The following is a 21,080-nucleotide window of genomic DNA, read 5'->3' on the forward strand; positions in this document are numbered from 1 at the left end:
ACTGGTTGTCTTGGTGCCTTGACTTCCACGTAAAGTGCTGCCTCTGAAGCCAGCCTAGTTAGTTTCATTCATTATCTCTATGTAATCATCTCTCTGTTCTGAAGCTGCAGATTTGTTTGCAAGCACCAGCCTGAACCGCTTCGAATATTTAGGTGTTCATATCGCACTGCATTCTTGCAACATGATTTCGGCCGCTCTTAGTCATTTGTGGGAATGTTGATTTTCAGTAAAATGGATAAAAAAGATCTTCTCATGGATGTCTCTTGGGTATGACTAAGAGCAACTTATGGATGTTAATGCAGCACATCTGGCCTACTAGGGGCAAGTGGCCTACTTTCTGTTATGCCTGCCTCCCCCCCGAGGGTTCATACATCTATGGCACTATGCTATTTGTCAGGGCTAACTATAGCTCATTAAAGAGAGATGCTAGTCAGAAACATTTAAAAACATATATATATATATATAACCTAGCGAAATGAAATTTCAGCTGTGTACATAGTTTTTATGTGGATTTCAATTATATAATGTCATAGTGAGTTGCATAGCTTATACATGACAATGTTTAATATGTAGGCATTTTCGCCTCATTTTTCTTTCACTAAACTTCCATAATTACGGACCATTTATGGCTCATATTTCTCCACATAAACTATAGAATGCCAAAATCTAACTAGGAAGTGAATGTAAACTATACTACAAAGATGGGGGGGGGGGGGAATTCAGAAGCTGGGGAGTCTAAAATGTTCAGAGCCCAATAAGCATTACTTTAAATTTTGTTGTAAGTGTATAAGCAATATTGAAGCTTACAAAGAAAATAACAGCACTGCTCACATTAAAATATATATATATATATATATATATATATATATATATATATATATATATATATATATATATATATATATATATATATATATATATATATATGGGCAAAATTTTATCCAGATCCAAGCATCAGAAGTACCTGTAGTAAGATGGGCAAACTCATAAAGTTGCCAAAAATTGCATTTTGAGAAAAGCGCATTATACAGTTAAAAAACACACACACTGCTTGGAAAATGCTGGAAAGGCAGGCTTTCTTTTATTATTTCTTGCACTGTGGCAGCTTGGGCAACAATAGTTATTTTGAGAATGTGGTTTGGTTGTACTCCTGACATGATTCACAATGGTGAGCGAACGCACTGCATTAGCCATGTATTGCTCTTTAAACACAATTTCAACTAATTTCCAGCTTGTGTTCATCTTTGATAGTGTGAGACACCGAGTCTCGTGCAGCATATAATCGTACTGTACGTCTTGTTGTGCCGATAAGAAACTGAGCATTATGCCAAGAAGTACTTTGCAACTTTTTACTTCATCAGTTTTCATACACTGGACAGCAACACCAGCCTCAGAAGGTCGGGAGCATTTTGTGATCCGATACTCCTTGTTCTGCACTGAATTTTGAAAGGCTGGACCTGAAAGCAAAGTCAAGCACTGATCATTTGTGCCCCTATGTGCTCTACAAGCTGTTTCAACAAGAAATTGACCACTTTGTCAAATAATGGGTTGCAACATTTTACTTCAATGGTTAAAGTCTACACATATTGGTCTTTAATCCAAGCCTCAGAAAGCCACAAGAAGCATTGAGCAACCAAACAGAACTTCTTCTATACTGATTTTTGAAGTGCTGGACACAAAAGGAATCAAGCACCAATCATTTGTGCCGCCAAACATGTGCTGGCCAATCCAGTAGATTGATTGATGAGAAACTGACCATTATGTCAAGTAATAGCTTGCAATATTTTACATCAGGGCTGCCAATGGTTCCCAAATTATCCCCAATAAACAAATATAGCCTGTGTATGCGAGTTTCGTTCACATATTTACACTGCTGCATTGAAAGTAATTCAATTTTACGAGGTAATTCTCGAGCATCAAGACAACCCCAAACACCTTCTGTTAAAGGGGCCCTGAACCACTTTTTATCGAAGTGAAGAAAGGCATTTTAAGTGAAAATAGGCTATTTCAGAAATACCTTGCTGCAAAAAGTGCTTCAATATGTTTAGCTGAAGCGGAGTTATTGGAAATCAAACACAGCCTTCGCTGCGCTCCTGTTCCTTCAATGCTTTGCGCTGCGAAGGCTACGACGGAGTGGGTTGTGCTCCCAATGGTTGGCCTTCTGAATGTCACTGTGGCACACAGTTAAATTTCAGCTTGGATGTTAACGTAGATGCCACTACTTCTGATTTTGGTGCCTACGACGCGCTAAACGCAAGCCAAACGCAGTTGTCCTCAGCGAGCTACCGTGCATTTAGCCAGTGGACTATAGCGGCACCCTGCAGCAGTCGCAGTATCTACACTATGTAGCCAACTGCAGCTACCAATAGCAGCCATGTATGGGAATCCACTTTATTATGAAATAAAGCGTCCAGAGCAGAATGAGGAGCAGGCTTCTGTTGAAAAGAGCATGAAAGTGACTTCATGCTCTGCTTGTGAGCTCCACACATCATGCACAACAGCAAAAATTCGCTGAGACGCTCACAGCAGGGTATGCTATCCATGGACTATGTTATTTCACCAAGCCCGAGGGGTGGTTCAGGGCCCCTTTAGCATGGTAATGTCGTTTGCTTAAATTCCGCATCAGACGCTTCAATAGTTGGCAATACCACTGTCTTTCTAAAAGAGAAGATTTCGTTTTACAGCAATGACCACAACCTCACCATGGCTGTCTCAGTTTGCACGAACGAAAGTATGGGTTGAGGAAACCCTGTTCTAATCATAAATATTAGGGTTCAGGAATTTTCTCATGATTACCAGCGAACCCTATAACAGAACTTTATCTGACTTTAATCTTATTTACAACGCTGCTTACATTAAAGCACAATAGTATTGTTAATGGTGCTGCTTGTTGGCATACATTGAAACAGCATCAACAGCCAGAGGTTGTTTGTTCCCATTTCAGAAGCACCTGTTTGTTTCCTGTTTCATTTCAGGCACACAGATGGCCTCTTGTCCATATGTGGACTAGCTTTATGATCTGTGTATCTCTATCAATTTAGATACTACCTAACAACTTTCTACATATTGTTACGTCCAAGCGCGTCAAAGGGACGCGGGGATCAAGAAGAGAGGGGAAGAGGAGAACGAAGACGGTACAGCGGCCATTCCTGTTGTTCGTAGCCTGCCGTTCCTGCTCTCGCACGCCTGAATAAACCCCTTTTCCCCGTGCTTGTAACAAATTGGTGGACGGTGCGGGGTAAACCTCGTAACCACGGAGCCGACGCTGCTACAACTTCGCCGAAGCCGTCGACTTGCCGGACTTCCGCCACCATCACCTGACATGACTGACTACGCCTGCCAGATTCCCGAAGGTTCTGACGCAGCTTCAAGGCCAGCACCTGGTGTTCCGTGGCAATACTACCGGGTGCCACTCACTTTCGGAGGAAAAGCCGGAGAAGATGTCGACGAGTGGCTCACAAACTACCGAAGGGTGAGCCGATCTAATGGTTGGAACTCGACCGCACAGTTGTCAAATGTTGTGTTTTCCCTTACCGACACAGCACTCGTCTGGTATGAGAATCACGAAGACACGCTCACTTCATGGGAGCTTTTCGTAGAGGAGCTCAGAGTGTGTTTTGGAGACTCTAGCGCAAAAAAGAAATGCGCCGAACAGACGCTTTCGCAAAGAGCTCAGATTCCCGGCGAGACCTGTACGACTTATATCGAAGAAGTGCTGAAACTGTGCAAAATAGTGAACTCTCAAATGTCTGAAGAGGACAAAGTTGGACATTTGTTGAAAGGGATAGCCGAAGACGTCTACAATTTTTTGATCGGCAAAGAAAGCTTGGATTCCGTGTATGACGTCATTCGCCACTGCAGGACCTTTGAGACGCTGAAGATGCGACAGATAATACCGAAGTTTGGTCGCCTGGCTAATGTCACAACAGTGGCAAGTGTAGACCCGAGTTCGTGTGTTGACCTTCCATCAACAATACGGCAGATTGTTCACGAAGAGTTGCTCCATCGGGAAGAGATGTACCGTTGCACACCCGGCATTGCTGGTGCGTACTTACCACACGAAATGCGAAACACGGCCGTTTCGACCGCATGGCAACCCACGGTTCACTCAGCGACCGTCGAGTATAGGTCTACCCCACAAACGAGAGGGACCCTGAGCTATCAAGATCATGACTGCGACCAACGCCCTCGCCGCACGCACGCCTCCGGGCGGCCGATGCCTAGCCATGATGAATGGGACCCACCTGCTGGCTATGCAGTCGACAACAACATGCGTGACTACATGCAAGAACATCGAAATTTGCGGCATCTGCCGGTGTGTTTCCAATGCGGTGTCGCGGGCCACATAGCGAGATTTTGCAATCGTCGCCCAACAACGTGGAATCGTCGATCGGGGTCTTCAATAAGGACCACACCTCCTACGAGGACAACTCAACAGCCATGCACCACCTCTTGGTCAGCTGGCGTCCCTCTTGGCAATGATTACTGGCAGAGAAGCTTCCGGAGCCACTCGCCGGCATCTGACAGGAGTTTGACACCACCGCCAACTTCTCGTGCACCGCGTTTACATCAATCTCCATCGCCAGTGCGCCGCTCAGCCTCGCCTTCCCAACCGGAAAACTAGCTAGCGCGGCCGATGGGGGTGAGGTCGCTCGACACGTGCTATCAACTGAAATGCCCCCTGCAGTTGCTATGATTAAGAACAAAGTGCATGTACTTGTGGATGGTGTTCCTACAATGGCTTTAGTGGATACCGGGGCAACTGTATCCGTAATGAGTCTCGGTTTTAAAGGTCGGTTGGGGCGCAAAGTTGTATTTCCGTGGGACCAGGCTGCAACGTTTTGTGGAGTGAGCGGCGAGTCGTTGCGCCCTGTTTGTGTGTGCACTGCTGAAGTGTCCCTGGCTGGTGGAGTTTTCGCGACGGAGTTTGTAGTTATTCCCCGATTGACGCACGAAGTGATTTTGGGCATCGACTTTTTGCGGCAGTGTGGTGCGACTGTTGATTGTCGCACGGGGGAAGTTTGCGTCGATGGCCATGTTTCGTCCGGGCTCTTAGAGGAGACTTGCAGTCAAGGTGAACTTTGTGTGTCTGCAGATACTGTTGTGCCTGCGTCCACCTCGGTGTGCGTGCCGGTTGTATGTCGCGGTGCAGTTCCAGACAGTTTCGATGCCTCCGTAGAGCCAATGCATCTAAATTGTGTGAAGAAGAACGTTTTTGTCCCTCATTGTGTGGTGTCCATCGGCAACGGGCGTGCTGGCTTGTGGACGGCCAACTGCTCGGCAGAACCCGTCCTGCTTCCAGACGGCTTGAAACTCACCTACTTTACAGAATACACGTCTTCGTCCGTAGCTGTACTAACAGACTCTCCGTGTGAACCTGCTGACCTTCGCCAAGTCTCAGACAAAAAGCTTCTGTCTATGATAAACAAGTCGCTCAGCACAAGGGAGCGCCATACCTTGGTGGATATGCTTTCTCAGCATCTGTCAGTGTTTGACTTTGCGCAGCCGGACAAAGCGTTCTCGATTCCCGAGTCACGAACGCGCCATACTATCGATACGGGATCTGCGCGCCGGATCAGGCAAAAGCCTTATCGCGCGTCGCCTAACGAGCGCAAGATAATCGGGGAACAAGTGAGTGACATGATGAAAAATGGGATAATACAAGAGTCCTCGAGTCCTTGGGCAGCTCCGGTCATACTCGTCAGAAAGAAAGACGGTAACTGGAGATTTTGCGTCAATTATCGAAGATTAAACGCCGTGACTAAGAAGGATGTCTACCCGCTGCCCCGGATTGATGATGCAATCGATTTCCTTCATTTGGCCTCTTATTTTTCTTCAGTGGACATGCGTTCAGGATATTGGCAAATCCCGATACACCCGACAGACAGAGAGAAAACAGCCTTCATAACCCCAGATGGATTATTCGAATTCAATGTGATGCCATTTGGGTTGTGCAACGCTCCAGCAACCTTTGAAAGGTTCATGGACACCATTCTGCGTGGGTTAAAATGGAACATCTGTATGTGCTATCTTGACGACGTTGTTATATTCGGGCGCACATTCAATGAGCACAATACGCGCCTGGATATTGTCCTCGACTGCATCAAAAACGCCGGCCTGGTTCTGAACTCCAAGAAATGTAAATTTGGTGACCGTCAAACCCTTGTGCTGGGTCATCTTGTTGACAAAGACGGTATCCGGCCTGATCCCCTCAAGACGGCAGCTGTCGAGGCATTCAGTGTACCGCAGTCAGTGAAGCAACTTCGTAGTTTTCTGGGTCTTTGCTCTTACTTTCGCCGATTTATTCCTGGTTTTGCTGACGTCGCTTATCCTCTGACAAATCTGCTACATAAAGACGCACGGTTTGAGTGGACACCAGAGTGCGATTCTGCATTTCGTCAGCTGAAGTTCCTGTTAACCTCTCGACCTATCCTTCGCCACTTCAATCCTACTGCGCCGACAGAAATCCACACAGATGCTAGTGGCGTTGGTCTGGGTGCCGTATTGGTCCAACGCTATGACGACCGTCAGCACGTGATTGCTTATGCAAGCCGCTCATTAAGCAAACCTGAACGGAATTACACGGTGACAGAGCAAGAATGCCTCGCTGTAATCTTTGCGGTTCAGCGATTTCGCTCGTACTTGTACGGACGCCCATTCCAAGTCGTCACAGACCACCATTCCCTGTGCTGGCTCGTGAACCTTCGCGACTCTTGTGGTCGCCTTGCGTGCTGGGCTTTGAGGTTGCAGGAATATAACTTCACTGTTTCCTACAAGAGTGGCCGAAAACACGCTGACGCAGACTGCCTTTCCCGTATGCCGCTTGCCACGACGGACTGCGACGCAGACGATTTTGATCGTCTCGTCGCTTCTGTGACACCCGCTTTTCCAGATATCGATGCGTTCAAAACAGAACAACGGACAGACACTAAATTGGAGCCACTCTTTACTTCTGCCCATTCAAGTGCAACAAGCAGCTACTGTGTACGTGACGGGCTCCTGTACAAAAGGAACTACTCAAGCACGGGTGCACGCTTCCTTCTAGTGGTGCCGGAGCGTCTCCGGCCAGCAATCCTTCAGGCTATGCACGATGACCCTACCTCCGGGCACTTAGGCACTGTGCGCACACTTTATCGCATTCAAGAACGCTTTTACTGGCCCCAGATGCGACATTCGGTTGAGTTTTATGTCGCCAGCTGCATACAGTGCCAACGTCGGAAACGCCCAACCACTGCCCCATCTGGTCTCCTTCAACCTGTGCCGCCTTCCAGCTCACCCTTTCGGCAAGGTGGAATTGATCTGTTAGGCCCTTTTCCAAAGTCATCTAAGGGGAACTGCTGGATAATTGTCTGCGCCGACTATTTCACACGCTATTGCGAGACGGCGGCTATACCATCAGCAACTGCCACCGAAGTGTCGCTTTTCTTACTTCACACTATTGTTCTACGACATGGACCACCTGGTGTTATCATAAGTGACCGGGGACGTCAATTCACGGCGGATATAGTGGAAGAGCTTGCGCGTTTGTGTCACTCGCACCTCAGGCACTCGACGCCATATCATCCGCAAACGAACGGCCTCACTAAGCGCACTAATCGAACGATCACAAATATGCTTTCCATGTATGTTGCGTCCGATCACAAGAATTGGGATGAAGTTCTACCGTTTATTACTTACGCATATAACACCGCCAAGCACGAGACAACCGGCTACAGCCCCTTCTTCCTTCTATATGCTTGGCCGCCCCGGTATACGCTCGACACTGTCCTCCCTTTTTACCACCACGACAATCCTACAGTCGCCGATACGCTGTGCCTCGCTGAAGAGGCTCGGAGACTTGCGCGTCTTCGGACTTTGGCATCACAAGAAAACTCCAAAGCCCGCTACGACGCACGACATCGGCCAGTTACATATAACCCTGGTGATCTCGTCTGGCTTTAAACTCCCACAAGGAAGCGCGGTTTGTGTCAGAAGCTGCTGGCAAACTACGATGGACTGTATGTTGTCATCGACAAAGTCAGCGAAGTGAACTATACTCTCGCGCGCCTCACGAACACTGGTAGACGTTCTGCTAGGACACACGTCGCGCATGTCGCACGGTTGAAATCATGCACGCCACGACAAGCTAGTTGACTCGCCCAGGGGGCTTTGTCTGCGAGGGGAGGTATGTTACGTCCAAGCGCGTCAAAGGGACGGGGGGATCAAGAAAAGAGGGGAAGAGGAGAACGAAGACGGTGCAGCGGCCATTCCTGTTGTTCGTAGCCTGCCGTTCCTGCTCTCGCACGCCTGAATAAACCCCTTTTCCCCGTGCTTGTAACAATATTTTCTCAAAAGTAATAAAAACACTGCATAACAGGTCATTCTCTATTCATAAAAACTGAGAGCTGGGCAAGTTGGTGTGGTTCCACCTTACCAAAAAGCTGCATGAAAAATAAGGAGACGATCTAGAGAGAAACAAGAAACATGGGTGCACTTTTTTTCTTTAGAATGAACAGTCTCTATTCAGCTCTTTTAAACCAGGTGAGTGCACATGTTCAATACAATTCACTTTGACCCAAAGCATGTTGCAGCTCGAGGTGCCGTTTGGGCCCGGTATCCACCAAGCCCATTGGTGAGTAAGTCCGTTAGTAGGAGTGAAGGAAAAAGGTTTATTTTACATTATTTACACTGTCTCCAGGTACAGAAGCCCACTCTATGTAGGAGCCTATTAAACGTCCGAGTTAACATCAGGACATGTCAGCGCCATTAATCTGCACCAACAGTCTCCACTTCTAATACTGTCGTCTTCCCTAGGAGACTGCTGGTGCAGAGGAGTGGTGCTCACATGTCCTGATGTTAACTTGGACGTTTAATAGGCTCCTACCTAGAGTGGGCTTCCGCACCTGGAGACTGTGTAAATAATGTAAAATGAGCCCCCTTTCCTTCATTCCTACTTCCGGGCATACTCATCAATGGGCTTGGTGGATACCGGGCCCAAACGGCACCTCGAGCCGCAACAAACTGGTTGGCAATGGTGAGATAAGGGAGGCAGTCCTGTCATCAGTGCACGCCCAAACAACGACAGGGCCCGACATACACTGTGATGAGCAAACAAAGCAGCTCACTTTGAAGCGACAACAGCTACTGCCCTCCGTAAAAGTGCTGATTACCGCGAAGATCACTGTACCTCAACGTGACCCTGACAAGCTGAACTAATTGATGAAAGGGGCCGACATCGAAGGCTACCGGGGGAACAGCGTTGACCTCAGATTCCCAGACTGTTACGCACTTGTGCCATATGTGGGGGAGAAGGTGCAACATAGGAGGTGGAACGGTGACACATCAATGGGCTTGGTGGATTCGTGGCCCAAACGCCACCTCGAGCTGCAGCAGTGTCTTGAGGAAGAGTTTATTCTTCTGATGTTCCCAAGTCCTTTTTTTTTTCTTTCAAACCGTAAAAGTCTACTTTATTAAATGACTTGTTAGTCAAGGTCATGGGCTCTCTTTAGTTTATATAGAAGCAACTTCACTGCGCTTAGCGCAAAGGGTTGCTGTGCAGTTTCAAACCTTTTCCCTAACAAGGTCTCAGTGATCCAAGTGCTGTTACAATCTGTGAAAGCCTTAACTGCACATTATTTTTATACCAGTATTACAATGGAATGCAGTGCCTTAATGTTAATGTCCATGCATATAGTACATGTTTTATCTTATCGAGATCAGGGTATTTTTTGACATTGCCACTGGGTTGGTGCACAACAGGAGGACTAGTCGAAATGATTCTAAGTACGCGAACACATTATTTTGCTTGGCTAGTTCATGCATATTGACAGGTTTAGCAGCATAATGTTACACAAGGATGACATTCTCGCGTGCTTTGTGATGACCCTGTGTAACGTTATGCTGGCCGAACCTTTAGATTTTAGTTAGCTAGAGAATATGCAGTGGCGACTCAGCTTGTCTAGATTAAAATAATTACTTATTGCAAAAGAAAAAGAAACATTGCAAACCTATGCGACGAAATATCACGTAGTTCGTCACTGAGCTCAGAAAAGTGCTGCCGAGATCCAGCTGCAGAAGTATCCACTGTTTCAGGGGTGGCTTTCATAATATTCCACAAATGTTCCAGATGTCGGCGGTGTGCAATAACTTTTCCAGAAATGCAGAGATGGCAGACCATCCATGTGGGACAAAGTTGGCAACATTGTCACAGGAACAGATTATGAAGCCGAAAGTGCCAGACTATAAGGTTCTGGACGATGCACAATCGTTCTTGGTGCTGTAGCTGAAGCAAGATAACCACACCAAACCAGGAGGGAAGGAGGTGAAACCTTGAAAGCACCTGCGCAAAAAAAAAAAAAATCATTATTGTGTTCTAAACAGTGCCACCAAGCACACAGTTAATATTTTTCCCAATTCCAAAACCCCAGGAAGAGTAACACAAAAAAGTTAGCAATATTTCATTAGTCTCTGATAAATGCTACAACAAATGGCTTGGAGAAATAATGTGCTGCTAAAGATGGCTGCCACTGTACAGCGGGCATGTAGAAGCTAATTTTAGGTCCCAAGTTTTGTAAAAAAAGAAAAAAAAAAGTGGAAGGGCAACATGAGTGATACTAACATATGCAAGTTCACCCCAGTTGTGTATGGGGTTTCACAAAGCTGCGCGTACCAGCTTCCGAGAGAAACTGCCACAGCTTATGCTGTGAGCCTTGGCCTGCACATGATGAACTTCTATATCTGAAGTACAGCTACGATGACAAAAGACACTTAGAACATGAAAGTAAAATGGGACAGTTGCACCATTCTAATGTAACCTTAAAGTGAATTCATGATGTCACGTCATTATCTAAGTTGCTGTAGTTTTTCTTTAACTCTTTGACTACCAGGTTTTTTTCCGACTGATCTTCAGCCCCTGCCACGTTTTTCCCCTTGTTTGTTTGGCAGACATTTCTTGCAACATAAAAACTGCTTCTCCCTCATCAGTTTCTTCCAATTAAGAATTCATGAATAGTTCATAAATCTGTGTGTCAAAATATGCATGGACCTGCTGCACGGGTATGCCATGGCTGCCCTGTCGAGACACACTGACAGGGCATTGAGACATTTATAGAAATATAACTTGAAAGCTCTTTATCTGTTTAGATTACTTCTCCATAGATGGCAAAACAAGTACACGTCTTTTTTTTTTGTTCGATTTGCTTTTGGAGATGCATGCAGTGCACCAAAAACAGAACGAGTATATTAACAGGGAGTGGCAGGGGATGTGTGAGGGTGCGTGCCTGAGTTATCTCAGGAGTGGCAGTGAAAGGGTTCGGTTCATCATGTCAACCCTTTCCATGCCATGCACAAGTCTCGCTTATCCAGGCATTTTGTCCATTCTATGCCAATGATGAGCTTCACTTGTGTCGAGGAATTTCCTTTTGTCTGCGGAGTGTCACAGATGAGCTATTTGACTTAATTTTTTTTTTGTGGGTGGGGTTGGTGGAAAGACAGTGGAAGTCTGGCTTCCCTGGATTTTAAAAAGGACTATGCAGACTTAAGCGGCTGCGGCGATGACAGCTGCTCTGTTCAACGCTGGACATCTGCTGTTCTTGGACATTTTTTACCACCTCAAGCAAATAGGTGGACCTGGAAGGCATTAGTGATCCATGTTTGGAGCTTCAACTTGGCACTGATGATTGCGAGCAAAAGTTTGAGCCTCTGGCAGCCTCTCTCGGTGGATGCTGATCCAAGATAATGTTTTGCTGCCTCCACCTCTGTAATTTCCCTTCTCTGCAGAGCCAGGAATGATGTGTCGCATTGAGGACTACGAAAGCACTGAATTTCTGTTGCAAAGAAACATCAAGCATCGTTACATTTTTCTGTCGTCTGAAATATGAATAAATTGACAGTAACAGACAAAAGAAAATTTAAAAAATAATTGCTGATGTTGCAATAATGAAAGCTGTTCACAAGTTATTAGTTATAAAATAATTTGGGAAATTTTGTTGGTTTTCTGAACAATTCAGCATGGATGTGGTTAAGGTTTGATTTTCTCTGTTGCCACTTTGCCTAATATTAAGATGAGAGTGTTAAAGGACTCTGTTAATATGTCAAAGTGATGACAGTGGTGCAGTTTGTCATCTTGTTCTGCCACCTGTGTCCCTTTTCCATGAAAGATCACTGTGTGATGATTTTGGGCACTTTGCCTTGCCAGATTTGGTAAAAGTTCCTGCCTCAACCAGCATTCATTGCATGGGACCCTTTCAGAATGTGCTACCTGCATTGCACACATCTCATAACACATCCATCATTTGAGAGAGCTAGAGCACTGGTGACATAAAAATACTATGATGCTGTAAGCATATATATTTCCGAGCTGAATCAAGACATTGAATGAAGAAGAAAGGCAACTGGGGGGCATGGCATGGTAAAAGCATAAAGTAAGTGTCGCAATATGATTAGTACATTTATCCTTTGTTTCCTCACATGTCAGTGTTGAACGAAATAATTATGACTTAATCATGCCAGAAGTCTGTTTTATTTTACCAGCTTTAAGAGCAGCAGCAGTTACGTCACTTCATTTTATTTTGGGGATTTGCAACAAGGCATGTGTAGTAAAAGAATGAACAAAACAAGGTCATCAAATAAATGCATGCCTGCAGCCTTCTGTGATGCAGGTACTGCAACCATGAGTTTGTGCATTTGTTGTCTCTTATCCAATGGGTGCTATCCGTGAACTTTACAGCTGAGTTTGGCATCCATGAGAACCTTGTGCCTATAATAACATGAGTACCAGGGCACAGCCACAGCAGTTACTAAGAGTCTGCTGTTGGGGCATGAGCTCAGCACTTAGGACAGTTTGTTGCATGCATAAACTTGTCCAAGCAACCATAGCCATGGGCAAACGTACCCACAGGCAAACATTCGTGCAATGACAAAGGGATATCCAGCTCTCGTGAAAGCTTGGACTAGAAAAAAAACATTTGCTTCCTAAATTAGAGACCCTTAATAATGCTTGTCTCTTCTATACATGCAGCTCATTTCATGGGATTGTACCTCTTTAAATTGCATCAAATGGTAGTTAAACGTTTACATGGTGGTGTTTTTCTAGTAGAAAAAAGTGCCATGCAGCAATACCGGAAGGCTTGACATAGAATACTATCTTTGACTTAGGTGTAGGAAAACAAGAATTCAAGGTCATTTTGATGAAAATTATATTCTGGGTTCACTGGCAAAATTTAAACGTATATTTTGTGTGGACACATAAGAGGGAAAACCTCCTATGAACAACATCACCAGTACAATTTATGCTAGGCTTTACCTGACGAAGTATCATGGCACGCAAATGTAGTTCAGGAGCTTAGAAACTGCTGAACCACATGATAAGCCACTTTATTCTTCCACACACACACACAGCTAGGTGATGTTTATTTATTTTTTATTTTTTCATGCGACAAACTAACAAGCAAGCATGTTCAGTTTTCACCATATTTAGTGGATAACTGTAATTTCAAAATGCAACAATCAAAATGCGAATATGATGAGCCGATGGCACTTTGCTCATCAGAGCTACCATGGGAAGCATGCTGCACTTTCCCAAGAGTGCAAGTACTCTGAAGGTGCCTGTACGGGTGGAGCGACCAGTGCTGTACACGGTGTGTATCCACAAGACGTGGCGCCCTGCTGCGAGAACAATAATAATATTTGGTCTAGATTTTTCATGATGGCATTGTCTATTTACAAAGTGCATAGCATTATTGAACATGTTCAAAAAGTGTTGCAGGGTGCCTCTGACTGTTTACTGCATTCCTCTTTTAAAGAGAAATTTCCGTGGTTGCGCAGTTTACAGACATCCTTGTGAAATACAGTTAGAGACAAGCTTGACCACTATCACTGTGGAATGAATGGAACAATATGCCTCCCTGGAAGATTGCCGAGATTTCTCGGTGTTTAATCATGACAAAGAGCCAATCCATAGATGTAGGACTGCACTGTGCATGTAATGACGATGACTCTAAAGATGTAGAAATGAACTGCATAATACAAACAATATAAGAACTACATTGTATATGAAAACGTAGTTCATTGCTTTCCACCAGATTTATTATGAGCATACTTATTTTGAGACTTTGTAACATTACTAACACATCAGCCAAATGAAAACAAGCCTTGTTGCTGTCATTTTTCATTGTGAAAACTGAATTGTGTACATTACCCTTCATCTGTTCGATGTTCCTTTTTGATGTTCCTTCTTCATAACATTATACTACAGACAGATGGAAATAGGTATTATTCACTAGAAATTATATATGAAATTTTGACTTGAATGTGGCGCAAGCATGGCAGAGCTTGTAACAGAAAAGAAAAGATAGGGCACTATAGATGGTGGCTTATCTAGCTGCCACATAGTTCTGATCGATTGCCTTGGTGACATTAGCATCTAGTATGTGCCATCTAGCATCATCAAGGATCATGACAAAGCAGTGGATGCCTCTGTCCTGTGGCTTTTATGCATGAAAAGGACTGATGCAAGTATTATTTCAACATTAGTTTTGCACAGCATGGCTCTCTGTCAAAGAGCTAGTGGTAGAGTTATGAAGGTTGCATTTTGACAGTGCACTTACTAGCATGAGGCTCCAAATAAGGTGTTGACAGGACAATGTGTATAACAAGGTTACAGATCCCTGAATCACCCCCTAAGCTAGCTGACTAAACATTCTGTGGATCGAGCACAGAGGTTGTGAATGTTTCAGTCAAGTTTTGTAGTCTTATGTACGTAGCATGTGGAGCTAACAAGCAGAACATAGCTCCTTTCGGTTCCTTTTCAAAGACAGAACTACTTGACATTTTTGCAACTTCCTGTCAAATGCTAGCTGGCATCAGGCAAGCTTTTGGGTAATTGTTTGCATCCAGGAATTACTAGAATGCACAAGCGCATGCAGTTCACGCATGCACACACTTTCCCAATCTGCCAAGGATGTCTAAAGAACCAAGAAGGTGGCACCTGTTAATGTATCCTGCTCATCCCATTGCCACTCCTTTGCTGCCTTGGGGCAGCAGCTTTTGTCCGAGGCCAGTGATCCTCGTTGTAAGTAGGTTCAACACCTTGGCATTGTGTACCCTCTCCAAACAGCTGGTGCTGCGATGACCTGAATGGAGGTTACCATAAGCATGACACAGTAGGAAAGAGAACAAAGGAAAAAAAAATTAAACAAAAGTGACTTAAACATAAGCTATTGGTGTCGCATATGCTGATGTGAACCGATGAGTTGGGGTGAATGGGAAAAGCAAATGTTTCACTCCCAATATATCTGTTCATACTACATCTTTCGCTAATTAATTTAGAACATACTCCATAAAGGGCACTCTGCTCATGTTCCTAAAGATTTCAGGGCCCATTTAGGTTCTTTCATTTTTAATTATCTACTCAAGTACCATGAAGCCTTTATTAGCAGGGTTGGATTAAGGGATCAAAGGGGGGGGGGGGGGGGCTGGCATTGCCCAGTGGCACTTTAGGGGACTGCCACTCTCCTGCACCTTGGTAAGTAGGGGCTTCTATCTTAGAATGCCAAAATTGAGGCTCAGGCCTACAGCACCCTTAGCACCCCCCCCCCCCCCTCTTGTCTTTTGCTATCTGCATGACGACTTTTTTTTTCCGACTGGGTAACAAAGATTTATATTATTTTTATTTATTTACAATGTCACTATCTAGAGCTTTCTGGCAAATCCCAAGTTTAGCAGCAATAAACAGGCACCAAGTTTTGCAAATTTTAAGGGACCAGACTTGCATTGCAACAGAAGTGTTAACTGCTGGTAAGACAAATGTTTTCATGAAGATCAGCACCCAGCCCAAATCATTTCAATATATACATGGCAGAGCACACAAGTAACATTACAAAACAGCACAACCAAAGCTAAAATGATTCCCGTTTCTGCAACACATTTTTTTAAACAAATATTTCTGCAAGGAATGTTGCATCATTTTGCAATTCACTGAATGGTAGTCCTTTCTGGCGTCACGTAGCATTTATCGTAAAGAACCAGATGTGATGCTACACTCCAGTCAGCTCACTTGCTCATATTTGGATTAATGAAGTGCCACTGATATTTAAAAAAAAAAAAATGGGATTTTGCGTGCCAAAACCGCTTTCTGATTATGAGGCACGCCGTAGTGGAGGACTCCGGAAATTTCGACCACCTGGGGTTCTTTAGCGTGCACCTAAATCTAAGTACATGGGTGTTTTCGCATTTCGCCCCCATCGAAATGCGGCCGCCGTGGCCGGGATTCGATCCCGCGACCTCGTGCTCAGCAGCCCTTAGCCCTTAGCTCAGCCACACCTTAGCCAACTCTGATATTTGTTACCTAACAGTACTACATATGGCTGCCGAGGCAGAAAGGCTAAATCTATTTCATCTGTGCACGAGACAGACTAAGAGTGATGAACACAGAATTGTTCTCCATCACCAAGACTGTATATTACAGCTCCTTTTGAAGCTGCAAATACCACTTGATGTGATAGCATTTGTAGCCCTCCTTTTTTTATGCATTTACGGTAATTATCACCTACAGCACTCCTTAAGTAAAAAAAGAAAGAATGAAAGAATATAAGAAGCAGGTCCATTGGCACCCCAACGAGTGATTGCGTGGTGCATTTGAGCTGCAGCGTGCTTCTGTAGTTTTGACACATACATATATCCATAAAGCACTGGCATTCATATTTGAGCCTCATCATTATTGCAGCAGTTATCTTTGGCATTATGCCCAATTCTAAGGAAGCTGTTAATTGTGCTTTTGAACAGACCGTTGAGCAAGTTTCATGCAATAGGCTGCTTTTTTTCCCCCAGCTTGTTCTGCTTTGAATGCCCTGTTGTCTGTAGTGTTTGTGTGCAAGTAAAGCGGGCACCTTTAACACTGAGCATGGCCAGAGCAAAACCGCAAACAAGAACAAAGGGGAGTGGTTCTGGCCACGACCTGTTCTGGCACAAGCACGAGGGCGTATCAATGGATGGAGTGTGCAGTCACAACCAGTAGGGAAAGTGTGCATACAGCATTCTAGGAATGCTGACAGCGAAAGTTTGTAAAGGAATGACCTTTATTTGTTCGGAACTGTGCTGATAGAAACTTAATTTTCGAAAGTTTATGTCATCTGAGATTCGCACAACTCACGAATGCCAGGGAGGCTTTTCACGAAATAGCGTGACGCACCTGCCCTACGTTCCCTGCCCTTCATCCCGAAGAGGAGGAGCTCCGGTAGTTCGGCAAATCGCGCTGCGCGGTCACGCACTACGCGCACGAACAGCCGAAATCGCCGGTTGTGGGGACGAGAAAGACAGCTCACAGCGCACGGGGTCGTATAAAAAGCGAATATGTGCGGGATTTCCCTAGAGGGGCCAGAGAGGCCCAAAAATTTCCCTGACCTCCTGACCAGTGCGGTTACTTCACTCCCTCGCCGACACCCAGCTTTCGCGTGTGGGTGCGTGCAACGCCGAGGATGAGCAGGCGGGGACACTGTAGAATTAAGTGAACGAGCCTCTGACGATGTACAGAATTTTACGAAATACTTCTGTGCCAAATTGCGTAATTGTTGTCCTGAGCTTGGGGACTACTCGGAAGTGGCGGACATTAGTTGCACGAGAAATCAAAACGCATCATTGATTAATTTAATTAATTGAATAACTTTGCGGCAGTTATTGAAATTTAGGGATTGCAGCTGATGAGTTTGCAAGGAACGAATTCTCAGGATGGCAAATGTTTCGGGATATGCACCATCAAACCTGCAGTAAATATGCATTGTTGTTCTACAACATGCCCATGTATTTCGTCCCATACTTTGGGAATGAATATCTCGAAAGTGGCTTCATCCTGAAAATCCGTTCCCAGTCGTATATGGCAACATGTGCCGTAAAGTAATGAATTCACAACGTTTGTTGGTGAAGTTTGTTAATGACTGATTTATGCATTTTGATTTCTCGTGCATGTAATGTACGCCTCTGAGTAATCCACCTCAAGGAATAAAATCCAAAGCGGTTAAGCCGTCCCTGCAGGGGCGGTCCGAGCGTGCATCTGCTAAGCTGTGCGATTTTTGCCCCGCCTGAACGGTTCACTATAACCTCACCTTTGATCCATCATGCAGCGTTCGCTCCTTCGCTGTCGCTCCGTGATGATCAGCTGGCTCTGACCACTCGGCCAGCGTCATCGCCTACACACTTCGTACCCGAATCCGAGCGCTTGCACTTTCATCGCCGCCCTCCGACGCTTGAATTTCCCCTGTGTGAAGGGATAAAACTTTTTTGTAAAGAAAGAAAAAAGTCAGGAATGCCGCCAGCTGCGTTTTCCCTCTGCTCCTATATCGCCCAGCGAGAACGCGCAACCTAACTGTGCGCGCTGTTCTCTTTCCTTGGCGACCATACTCAGCTAGCGCACTGCTTGGCATGGAAACGAAAGCTTTAGCGCCAAGTTGGCTGTTTCAATTGCATATGGAGACGGATCTAGTTTCCTACAGCGTTTCCGCGCTTTGACGACATATTTTACCGCCTTCACAGTTCAAGTATACTTTCACGCACACTTCACTTGAGTGCTTTCGGCGATACCCGATCATTGGCGACCTGACGTAGTAGTACTAGGTCAATGACACGATTGGCACGTTCGTCGGCCGAAGTCAAAAACCGTTTCTGTAAGGAGGCGCTCGCACTCATTGAGGGGCCTCGATCCACATATAATCACCTGTTGATCCAAACCATGATGCGAACTATCAGGCCAGCGGGCAGGAGTGAAGATTGCAGGACTGATGAGGTGCATTGTGTGACCTCCGTGAAAGTACTCCTCATATCTTCCCGCAAGCTACAGAGGTTTCTTTGAATGTTCCGGGCACGTCTCACGCATCGGCACGATTCCAACCGCTGGTGCTAACCACGGAGGAAAGTGGGTGGACTCGAGTCGTTGATGGTCCACAGCTGGTCGGCATCCGAAGCCATGTGGTCGTAACCTAGCCGACCAAGTCATGACCAATCAGTCAAACTGTGAAGCCAACGTAACAAATGATGTGAAATAATTAAAACGCGCTGCACTACTAAATGTACATTCATTTTCTGACTTCTTTTTTCTTACTATATGCGCGGTGTTTTCACCTGAGCGCACCTGAGTATTTTACGAAAAGAACAAGCATGAAGGCAGCAGCAAAACAATAAGATTTGTGCATAAAATGCAGATCTCAAAGAGATTATTACTGAGGATTTACTTGCACTAAAGACATTTTGGGACTGCATGTGTAACCTTGCAAGAACTACAAAATTGTCGTTCTTTTGTTGTGCGTCTAGCAACGTTGACAAACAGTTGCCAGGTTTTTGTGTTAAAACAGTGTGGCCATTTTTTTGTGACGAACACTAGTAGTTACATGTACACGAGCAAAACAATAAGATTTGTGCATAAAATGCAGATCTCAGGGAGATTATTACTTAGGATTTACTTGCACTAAAGACATTTTGGGACTGCATGTGTAACCTTGCAAGAACTACAGAATTTTCGCTCTTTTGTTGTGCGTCTAGCAACGTTGACAAACGGTTGCCAGGTTTTTGTGTTAAAACAGTGTGGCCATATTTTTGTGACGAACACCATTAGTTATATGTGCACGAAAAGTTTAATTTGAGATGACATAAACTAAATGCAACATGCAAAAGTAAAAAGAATTATTTAATTTGCAGCATTTTTAAGCGATTTTGTACACTCAGGCGAAAATATGTCATGTTGAGTTGTAGCCAAACTTTCGCTGAATTGTATTGTTGCCAGATTTTTATGTCACACCAAATTATTAGTATTTGGGTAAGTAGTTGTCTTTATAACATCCTGTTGTAATATATTCTAATAATTGCATTGCATTTGGTCTTGGTTAAATGGTTCGTAATGTTCGACCGACGACCTGACGTCACAGATCAGAGTGGCATGTTTGGTGGTCAGACTTTCACAAAATATTAAGAGTTGCCAGACTTTTGATATAAAGTTTTATTATGTAAGCGTGTTTGTAATAGTAATTCATATACGTTTATGTATTTTTGTATTGTAATTTTTTTCTTTTGCAATTTGTATTAATTGTGCGTTAATAAGTTTTAGTATTTCAGTGTTGCCTAACATTTATAGATGTTTACTGTACAGTGTTGCTTGGTTTTTATGTAATCGTACGTTCTTAAATTTTGTTATTCTATTGCGTATATTAGATTGTATATGAAATAGAAGTACGTGTAAGTAAACAAAAAATGTATTAAATTGTGTACTTCTTAGAATATACAGTACCTACAGTAAATCGTTTTTGCAATGCATCCCTTGTCTTCACTTTCGCTTTGCGCTCTGCGAAACCAATCTTTGCTTTTCTGCAGGGCACTGCAGTACGCTGTAATGGAAAGCGTGACAGTGGAAAAGCAACAAGCGCTTGCGCCGACGTCTTGATCTCTGTTGCGATGTCTTTAGTACGTACATCAGGCGGCATTTGCGCAAATCCGCTTAAACCACGCATATATAGGACAGGCCGGTAGGCATATCGCAAAAGGACTGAGTTGGGTTTTGAGAGATTGAGCGTACCGTGCTGCGAAGAAAAAAAAAAAAAAAGCACAGGGAAGGGTTTTACGATGCTATAGAGGCTCGGAGGATTGGGGACGAGGCCAGAGATATATCTCTGCATAAATTGTAAATGCCGTATTGCGATATATATTTCTTTTTTGACGCGCAGCGCGGCAGTCATCAAAATCCATTTGTTTTGCATGCACTAGTTGCGTGACGTGCGCATGTAGCTTTAGGGAAACGATTAGTCCTTGAGTTGGTGCTGCAGTCTGATAGCAAAGAAGTGGAGAAAATTAATTGCGCATGAAACAAACGTTTACATTGCATGAAATAAATTGAATTTGAAAAGCAACATCAGGGGATCAGTCGGCGCGGACTATCTGACATCAACTGACTGCCTATGTGCATTTGTAGCAAGTATGCGTGTGGAAGTAATTATACCGATTCTGTCCTGTAATTTGTGCATGGGCTGTTTTTTTTCCCTTCATTTCCTTCTTATCTTTCTACCCTATCCACCCGCAATGTTGAGTAGCAAACGAGATTTCTCTTCTGGTTACACGGGGTGTTT

At 44.5% G+C, this 21,080-nt stretch overlaps 1 protein-coding gene and 1 long non-coding RNA gene across 2 annotated transcripts in view; one reads left to right on the forward strand and one right to left on the reverse strand.

Moving 5' to 3' along the window:
- The window catches only part of LOC135909971 (uncharacterized), a 250,532-nt gene that overhangs the window by 85,791 nt on the left and 143,661 nt on the right, over positions 1-21,080 (forward strand). The gene's annotated exons all lie outside the window — the stretch shown is intronic.
- LOC135909969 (uncharacterized) lies at positions 1,081-19,049 on the reverse strand. The gene is made up of 5 exons (XR_010566881.2): positions 18,686-19,049; positions 18,078-18,229; positions 14,966-15,110; positions 9,987-10,318; positions 1,081-1,457 (listed from the first exon to the last, which is right to left on the reverse strand). It is a non-coding gene; the product is annotated as an uncharacterized lncRNA (long non-coding RNA).

Source organism: Dermacentor albipictus, chromosome 1 (genome assembly GCF_038994185.2).
Source record: "Dermacentor albipictus isolate Rhodes 1998 colony chromosome 1, USDA_Dalb.pri_finalv2, whole genome shotgun sequence".
Lineage (NCBI taxonomy): Eukaryota > Metazoa > Arthropoda > Arachnida > Ixodida > Ixodidae > Dermacentor > Dermacentor albipictus.